General features: G+C 40.8%; 1 pseudogene; it reads right to left on the bottom strand.

Annotated features, from left to right (window-relative positions):
• Nucleotides 1–7: 7 nt before the first annotated feature.
• LOC119883762 lies at nucleotides 8–925 on the bottom strand (annotated as a pseudogene).
• Nucleotides 926–7,714: the final 6,789 nt, after the last annotated feature.

Below are 7,714 nucleotides of genomic sequence, written 5' to 3'. Positions count from 1 at the left end.
CCTCAGCAGTGGTCGAGGAAGGTCCTTTGCCATTTTGCAACTTCCATCATGCTGGCTCCATCATCAGCATTCAGGCTCTGGGAACGCACCGTGTCTTCCCCTGGTACGTTGTTATGTTGGGTTTTGGTTTTGTTCCTCCTCTGGCCAGGCGACAGGGGCTCTGGATTGGCTGCTGATGGCTTACGGTTATCCTTCTTTACACGGCTCTTGCTCGCTCTGGAAATCTGCCAGTAGAGCTGAATCATGATGATGACAGGCAGGTAAAAGGCGGCGATGGCAGTGCCAAAAGTGACTGCGGCATTAGAGAAGAACTGGATGTAGCACTCCTTTTCAGGTACTGTCCGCCCACCAACAATGAACTGCCAGAAGAGAATGGCTGGTGCCCAGAGAATGAAAGACAGGACCCAGGCTGCAGCAATCATCATTCCTGCCATCTTGGTGGTCCTTTTGACGGGGTAGCTGAGCGGCTTGGTCAACAGAAATATCTGTCAAAGCTTATGATGAGAAGATTCATGACAGATGCATTGCTGACAACATAGTCCAAGGCTAACCACAGGTCACACACCACCGGCCCCAGTGGCCAGTACCCTATTACTATGTAGACTGTGTACAAGTTCATAGAGCACAGTCCAATAATTAGGTCTGCACATGCAAGGCTAAATAAAAAATAGTTGTTGACAGTCTGTAAGTTCCGATTAACTTTAATGGAAAGCATGACAAGGATATTTCCAATAACTGTAACCAAACTTAGGGAACCGGCCACCAACACAATGAACACCACCTCCACAGTCTTGTAGGCGCTTTCGCTCTCTTCCACAACTTCTGTGTCATTGCCTTCAGAGGCATTCCAGTAGGTATAATTGAATACATCCATGGCATTTGGTCTTTTGTTGCCACCTCCTACTCAGATGGAACCTACAAAAGACAACAAAAGAGAGAAGATTTGTAATGAGGTGCAAAAGATGACTATGTCAGCTTTAGCTTTTTACTGATTTGAAGACATTTGAATGATATAGGGTCATGGGTAAAGCAGTTCTATTATGCGATTAAGGTCAGGAACTCAGGAACTACTTAGTACACTTCTTACTCAACTCAGAATGAACTTTCAAACCTTTCTCTTCAACTTATAATTCAAGTATTTAGGCAAACACTGTACATGTAAGAGAATGAAGTCTAAATGTAAAAACACACAAGAAAAAACTGTGATCTAAATTAAAAATACCAAATGAATGTAGAACAACACTTAAACATTTAAAATGCAATTATTGGTTTCAGTCACATTCAGTAAAAAATATTCAATGTGCAACAAAAGATGCAGCAATACAATCTTTTAAGGTGTAATGGTATAAGGGATGATTAATGGTGATCCTGAGGTAGATTATAAAATATAATTTTATACGTGTATCTAAGCCATCCGTATTAGCAGTGTCTTTTTCTGTGTTATATCAGTTTTATCTTGGCTAAATGCAGTTCATCAAATAACAGTGACAATTTTGGCTGTACGCCAATTAGATTGGTAATTAAAAGCACAGATATCTGGCACAGATATTTTTTCCATCAGTGCCTAAATAACATCTCCCCATTAGACACCTGCTTCATTATTTAGAAAAAAAACATAAAAAGTGCACAATCTAAATGCACATTAATGGCTGATGAAAAATGAGATGTGTGGTATCAAGTTAAATGAGGATATCACAATGATAGCTTCAGCTTGATGCCACAAAGTTTAGTATTCAAGCAAGAACAGATCACCATGGCACCAAATAATAATAAAAGACTGGCACCAAATTTCTCCATGTAGAAATCTATGTGATGTCTGAAAATGCTTTTGCTGTCTTTTCAAAGCATGTGTGTCTGTACTGTTATCCACTTCATATTTATTATTTTTTCATGCAGAGTGCTCACAGCTATTATTTTTTCTGTTCTCTTTTGTCTGCCTATCCACTTTGATGGATGCATTTTTGACCACATAATGCCTACGTTTTTTGGAATACTAAAGGCTTGAATTTGTGTCTTTTCATTTCTTCTGTCTTCTGAATGTGTTTCCAAACCCCTATATTTGCAGTTGATGGGCATTTTAAGATCAATCTTACCTCTACCTCGAATAGAGTTTTTTAAACTATGTAATGTTAGCCTGTACATTCTTAAAAAGGAGAGGAAAAAGTGTAATTATACACCGCACACACAGTCTATGTTACCAAGAGTTCAATAGTAACTTTAAAAGGAATTATTGACAAAATGGGTGCTGGCATTTTATCTTCAAAGGTCCATTTCCAACTTGCACTTAAAAATTCTCTTCATACAGCACTTTAAAATTCTTTTGATCCCCAAGTGACCCACTAGTTCTCGCTTTTAACCTTAAACATTTGCCTATTTTGTAGACCTTGCTTTGATTTATACACTGCTCACTTTTGCATTTCACAAGCATTTGATATTAAGAGTAATGTGGTTTGTCTGCTCTGTGTCTGGAGCTGCGCCACATCTCTTGGAGCCTTTTCAGGTGCTGTAGGTCAGATTTTATGGCACACTTGGCTGCTTATCACTTATCAGTTTGACATAAATATCATCAGGCTGGAGAAGTGCTTCACCTTTCCTAAAGCTGCTTTTTTTTGTAAGAGAACTAATCAAACTTGATTCACCCTGTATATCAAAAGCTTTTTGAAAGTACCTTTCTGTTATAAAAGAAAGATCAATGTGTTGTCCAATAAGTTTCTTGACATTGCAGTGAATAGAAAACTAGGGCAATTTGACTAAAAACTACTAAGAAAAAACACATACATTTAATCATGTGTTTTTATATTTATGTTCAAACAACATCTAGGGTTTAATCATGCAAGATAGAATCTGTTATGTTTGGAGATAATTGCAAATTGTTAGCATGGACATCCTCACCTGACCCTCTGATCATTCACTTGCTCACTTGTTTTCACTACCCTACACTACACATACCATTTATCCTAGTTGCTATGTTTCTGTCTACTCCTTAACCTGCCAACCTACTTATCTGTACATGCCTGTAAGCTATTCTCATTAATAAATCACTGAACGGCATCTGCTCTGCAGCAGTTCACTGCATTTGGGCCCAATCGCTTGTATTCCTTTTACCCTGCTTGTACCAACCATGACAGCTGTATGTAAGACACTCACTTGATTTGTACAATAATGTCTTGATGGTGACAATAGATTGGTCACTGACCATCTGAAGTATAAAAAAAAGTGAAATTGATGTATCACCGTGTAGCCAAAGTTATTGGAAGTGTTATGTGTGACACACTATTGCAGCTGGAGAGCTGTCTTGTCCAAGACTTTGCCATTTCGGCTTAAGGTCTTTAACAGTTGAGCACAGTTGCTGAGTAACTAGTGAACATTCACTTATCTGCTGTGCCAGAAATCCCTAATCATTGCATTAGGCATGGAGCTAAGCTGACCTAATCCCCATAAAATGTTTAAGTCCACCGATTTATATTCAAAAACACCAACAATACAAATGGGACACACTTGTGGCTCGCTTGAGACAAGTGGATTAGAGAAGTAAAGTGGATCACTATAGATGGTCATAGCACAGTGGAGGCAGTTAACTCCCCTTGCTGCTCTTTGTCCACCTCCAGCTGCCATAAGCCTCGTCCCACACCTGAAATATCTGCCACAACACGTCGTGCCCCGGCTAGTGTCAGCTAAAGATGCACAAATCCTTTTCAGCTCAATGTGGACATCCATGGTTTTTTAAAAAGGTCTCAGGGGAGCCGAGACTTTGTTTTAAAGCTTCCATCCACATATTGTGAGTCATGTTAGCATCAACCTACTGTGGAAAGACACTTCTGCTTCCAAGGAATTGTACTTTATTTCACCCATCAAGCTATAGTTTCACAATTTTGCCATTTGGATTTTTGCCTTGATATCTTTATCTTATGTCACTCAAGATACAGCAAGCAATAGGACATCTTTGCTTCAGTGTTGACTGGTAGAAATGCTGGCAGCCCGCTGAGCATGAGTGCAGTTTCCATCGCCTGGGGAGAGCAGCAGTGGCACTCTCCGCATAGCTATCAATCATAGAGCTTACCTGCAAGCCTCAGTACTACTGTAGTAGCGCCCAATCAGAACATGAGTGACACATCCATTATCATCCTTAGAGAGATGAATATTCAGATTTTTCTCATTTATTTCATCACACTAATTGATTAACATACTCACTATATTTGAAGTAAAATATGGCATCATGGTTCATCTTTACCATCCTTAAACCTCCGCTTTGAGTTAATTGTGTGTCAGTGGATTACGCAATCCTAAATGCGCCTTTTTTGTTGTGTATTAGAAAAAAAGTGAGACAAGTCAGTTGCTGCCATGGAAGGATGTGAATAAATGAGTTTGAGTATTGTTCTGTGTTCAGACTTAGGTATTCCTAGAGCTGGCTCACTAGAGCTGAAAATTGTGTATGCCCTCTGGGAAGCAGAAAGGGCTAACCTCATCCTTTCTCCAAAACCTCTGTCCTCACTGTCTTTTGTAGTGGACTCAAGGATGGCCAGATAACTACTGAGTAAACTCAAATTATTGTACTGAAGAAAGAAACAATTGCTGAATTTTTGTTTAAAACAAAATTGCTTTTATCTGAAACTAAAGAACCATTTACACAGGTCACCAGTTTTGTCAGGGACAAACAACAGGTGTCAGCTTTCTGTTGATGCAGCTTCAAGCATATTGTTTCCCAATGTGGCAGCTGTGTAGTTGCTCTTAAACCAATGCATTTGGCTGCCTCCCTAGTGTCCAGATTCCTGTTCCACATCTCTGAGCACTGATCCAAGATAAAACCCAGGGCACTTGCCCCCTGCTTTCATTTATTGCATGCATTTTCATTGCTGGTCCTCTCCTGCAGGGTTAGGCCTCCGTTTACTTGCTGTTTGCAGAGAAGCATGACTGGAATGCAGAAGCATGACCGCAATGCAAAGCCTATCATTGCTGCAGTACAGCTGCTCCACAGGGGATGCAGATCAATTCAGCAGTCATCCCAGTTATATTAAAGTTAATGGACTTACAGAAGGGGGAAAACATCACTACTTTATATTCAAATCTCGATGCTTCCCTATTGTGAACAAAAGTAGACAAAAAAGACGAAGTCAGTTTTCTAACAAACGTTAAGAGAGGTGTAAAATGATAATGTGGGAAAGTTTGAAATGACCATCGATGATGGCTGGTAAACAGACAGTGGAAGGCATTTTCTTCACTGAGACAATCTACTGTGTCTTTTTGGACTCTACTGTGAGGTTAAGTTCCTGCTTACGTAAATATTGCCTAACAGTGTGTATAAACTGCTCTGCAGCCGGGCTGTCATTCAGACTGGGAAACTGACATAGCACTGAGATGCACAGAGACACAGAAACGCATACAAATATTTGAAGAAAGGTTTAGCAGGAAATGAAAAAGGTTCCGATAACCATCGAACCAACACTCATCTCAGTGTTGTGATGAAACATGGCTACAAAACGATCCGAATCTTGAGCTGGTGAAGTATAATTACAAATTTGCATTTATTTCCTCAAGCTCTTTCCACTGTCTCAGGGGATTTAGACTGTTAGAGAAAGATCTTGACAGATGCCTGTAGAGATTCAGTGTAAATATTTATACAGAGAATGATCAAAGCCATTTATCTATCCATTTTCAGCTATTTAGCTATTTATTTGGGGACTGGATGATGGTGGCAGTGGGCTAAACAAAGTGGGTGAGACATCCTCCCCCTCCAGCAACAGACCTGGGTTATCCTGGGTAAGTATTCTCCTGATTTTCGACCTGGGAAGAGACCCAGGGGGTTACCACCACGGGGAATACCCCCATGGGAGGCATTCAGGTCAGAACAACTGACTCCTTTCAACTTAAAAAGAGCAGAGGTTCTACTTCTACTGAATCTGCTTGTCAATCTCATGCTCCATCTTACTCTTAGGGCCAGGCTATGCTAGGAAAGAACTGGTTTGTAGGACGTGTTGTCTGACTACACTGGAAATGAGTTGTAAAATTGGTCACAGAGAGTGACAAAGCACAGATAAGAGCACATGGTAGAGTAAGAAATAAAACCTAACCTTTTTTAATAAAACATTGTTGGACAAAGTCCCCCAACCACCCCAACAACCAATTCCTATGTTGGAGAGATGTAAGGGGAGATGGTTTTCGAAGCTATTCAACCATCTGACAAACTGAATAAGTATAGGCTACTGGTACATTTTCTCATAAACCTACTCCTTCACTTAAAGCAGCAAGTTACTTGCAACCTGAAAAGGGCAATCCACTATTATCCAGCTGAGTAACAGGCCTTGGACTTAGAGATAGCAACCTTTTCCACAACTGCTTTACACTTGGCTGGGCGCTTGTTGCTAAAGATCGCAGGCAGACATTATCAGCAAAAAGTCGGCATGAAATCAAGTTCACCAAAGTGGGAGCTCTTTACACTTCAGCAATGCTTTGAGACACAGTCGATCTCAGTTGGGTTCTTGTGGCCTTGTGACACTTGGCTGGTGCCTCTCACTATTGGCAACTTTGGAGTCCAGCCCTATCCATATATGTTTCCAGAGCATGTGCTTTGCATAGAGATGAGGCCAACTGCATCTAGTTGGTATTCCTCAGCCTTCCACACAAACTCCCGACCTAGTCCTACTGCCAGGTTGGAGTTTCCTGGTTTCTCTATTCTGTGTGAGGTCACTCATTTCCTTGCCCCTCATTTAGGGCTAATTTGTCTTGGGAGATCCTACCAGTAGCTTTCCCCCCCCCGGCAAACTCCCCAGGTCATGGGGGCACACAACCTCTCCAATATGAGACTGTGATTAATGGATGGAGCATCAAACGCTCAAGGAATAGCTTGAGAGTGGCCTCTCATTAAAAGTTAGACAATGTCATTATGCATAAGAGGGTGTAATTACAGGGAAAATATCTTCTTTGCAGGTGTGACAAACCCAGACGTCTCTGGCAGTGCTTGTGTTAAGTGGAACTTGAAGCAAAAGACGAAGAGTTAACAAGCAGGAAATGGCATTCAAGCGGGTGGAAAAACAAGCTCTGCAAACAGTTAACTACCCAGAGATTCCCCGGAGAACCTGTAGGTGGCCATGTGTCACTGTATGCAAAGTGAGGGGAGAACACTGGAGATTTTGCATGTCTTTTTGTGTACACATTTTTTGATTAAGAATACAGTGAGGGGATGTTTGAATACAGGTCTTGGCCAGACTCTTAGGCATCTTCTGTTTCAGTCCTAATGCGGTCAACCAAATCAAGAACAAGTGACTGCTCCACACTCCCTCTTTATTTCTGCTGATGAATTGTCTTGAATCTTGACAGCAAGAGGCTCATAATTCTTTCACTGTGACCTTTAGATGCCACTTCATAGAAATTATATTCATACAGATTTACCACAAATTATTTTCAGCATCGCAGGAATGTCATTTTAGGTGCCCTCTATCCTTAACTCTTCAGAGAATGTTCAGAGATTAGCCTATTGATATTCCAGCTACTTGGCTATAGCAGCCTCCACACCATCTGTGAAAAATGACAGTGTCACACACGACCTCTACTGTTCTGCCAGGCAGCCCAGCTATCGACTCCAATTCACTGTAAGCTGCCACAATCAACTCACAAATCTTTTAGATACACATTCTAAAGATAAAGTTACTGGAAGCATGTTTTCGCCTTCTTCTGAGTATAGATTAAAATAGTCTACAAGAGCCAAGTCAACGTATTT

Source organism: Micropterus salmoides, unplaced genomic scaffold, assembly GCF_014851395.1.
Source record: "Micropterus salmoides isolate LMB-PRFRI ecotype aquatic unplaced genomic scaffold, ASM1485139v1 Ms_hic_scaffold_3011, whole genome shotgun sequence".
NCBI classification, from domain to species: domain Eukaryota; kingdom Metazoa; phylum Chordata; class Actinopteri; order Centrarchiformes; family Centrarchidae; genus Micropterus; species Micropterus salmoides.
Note: the sequence above shows the minus strand (reverse complement) of the source record. Positions and strands in the feature narration are given on the sequence as shown.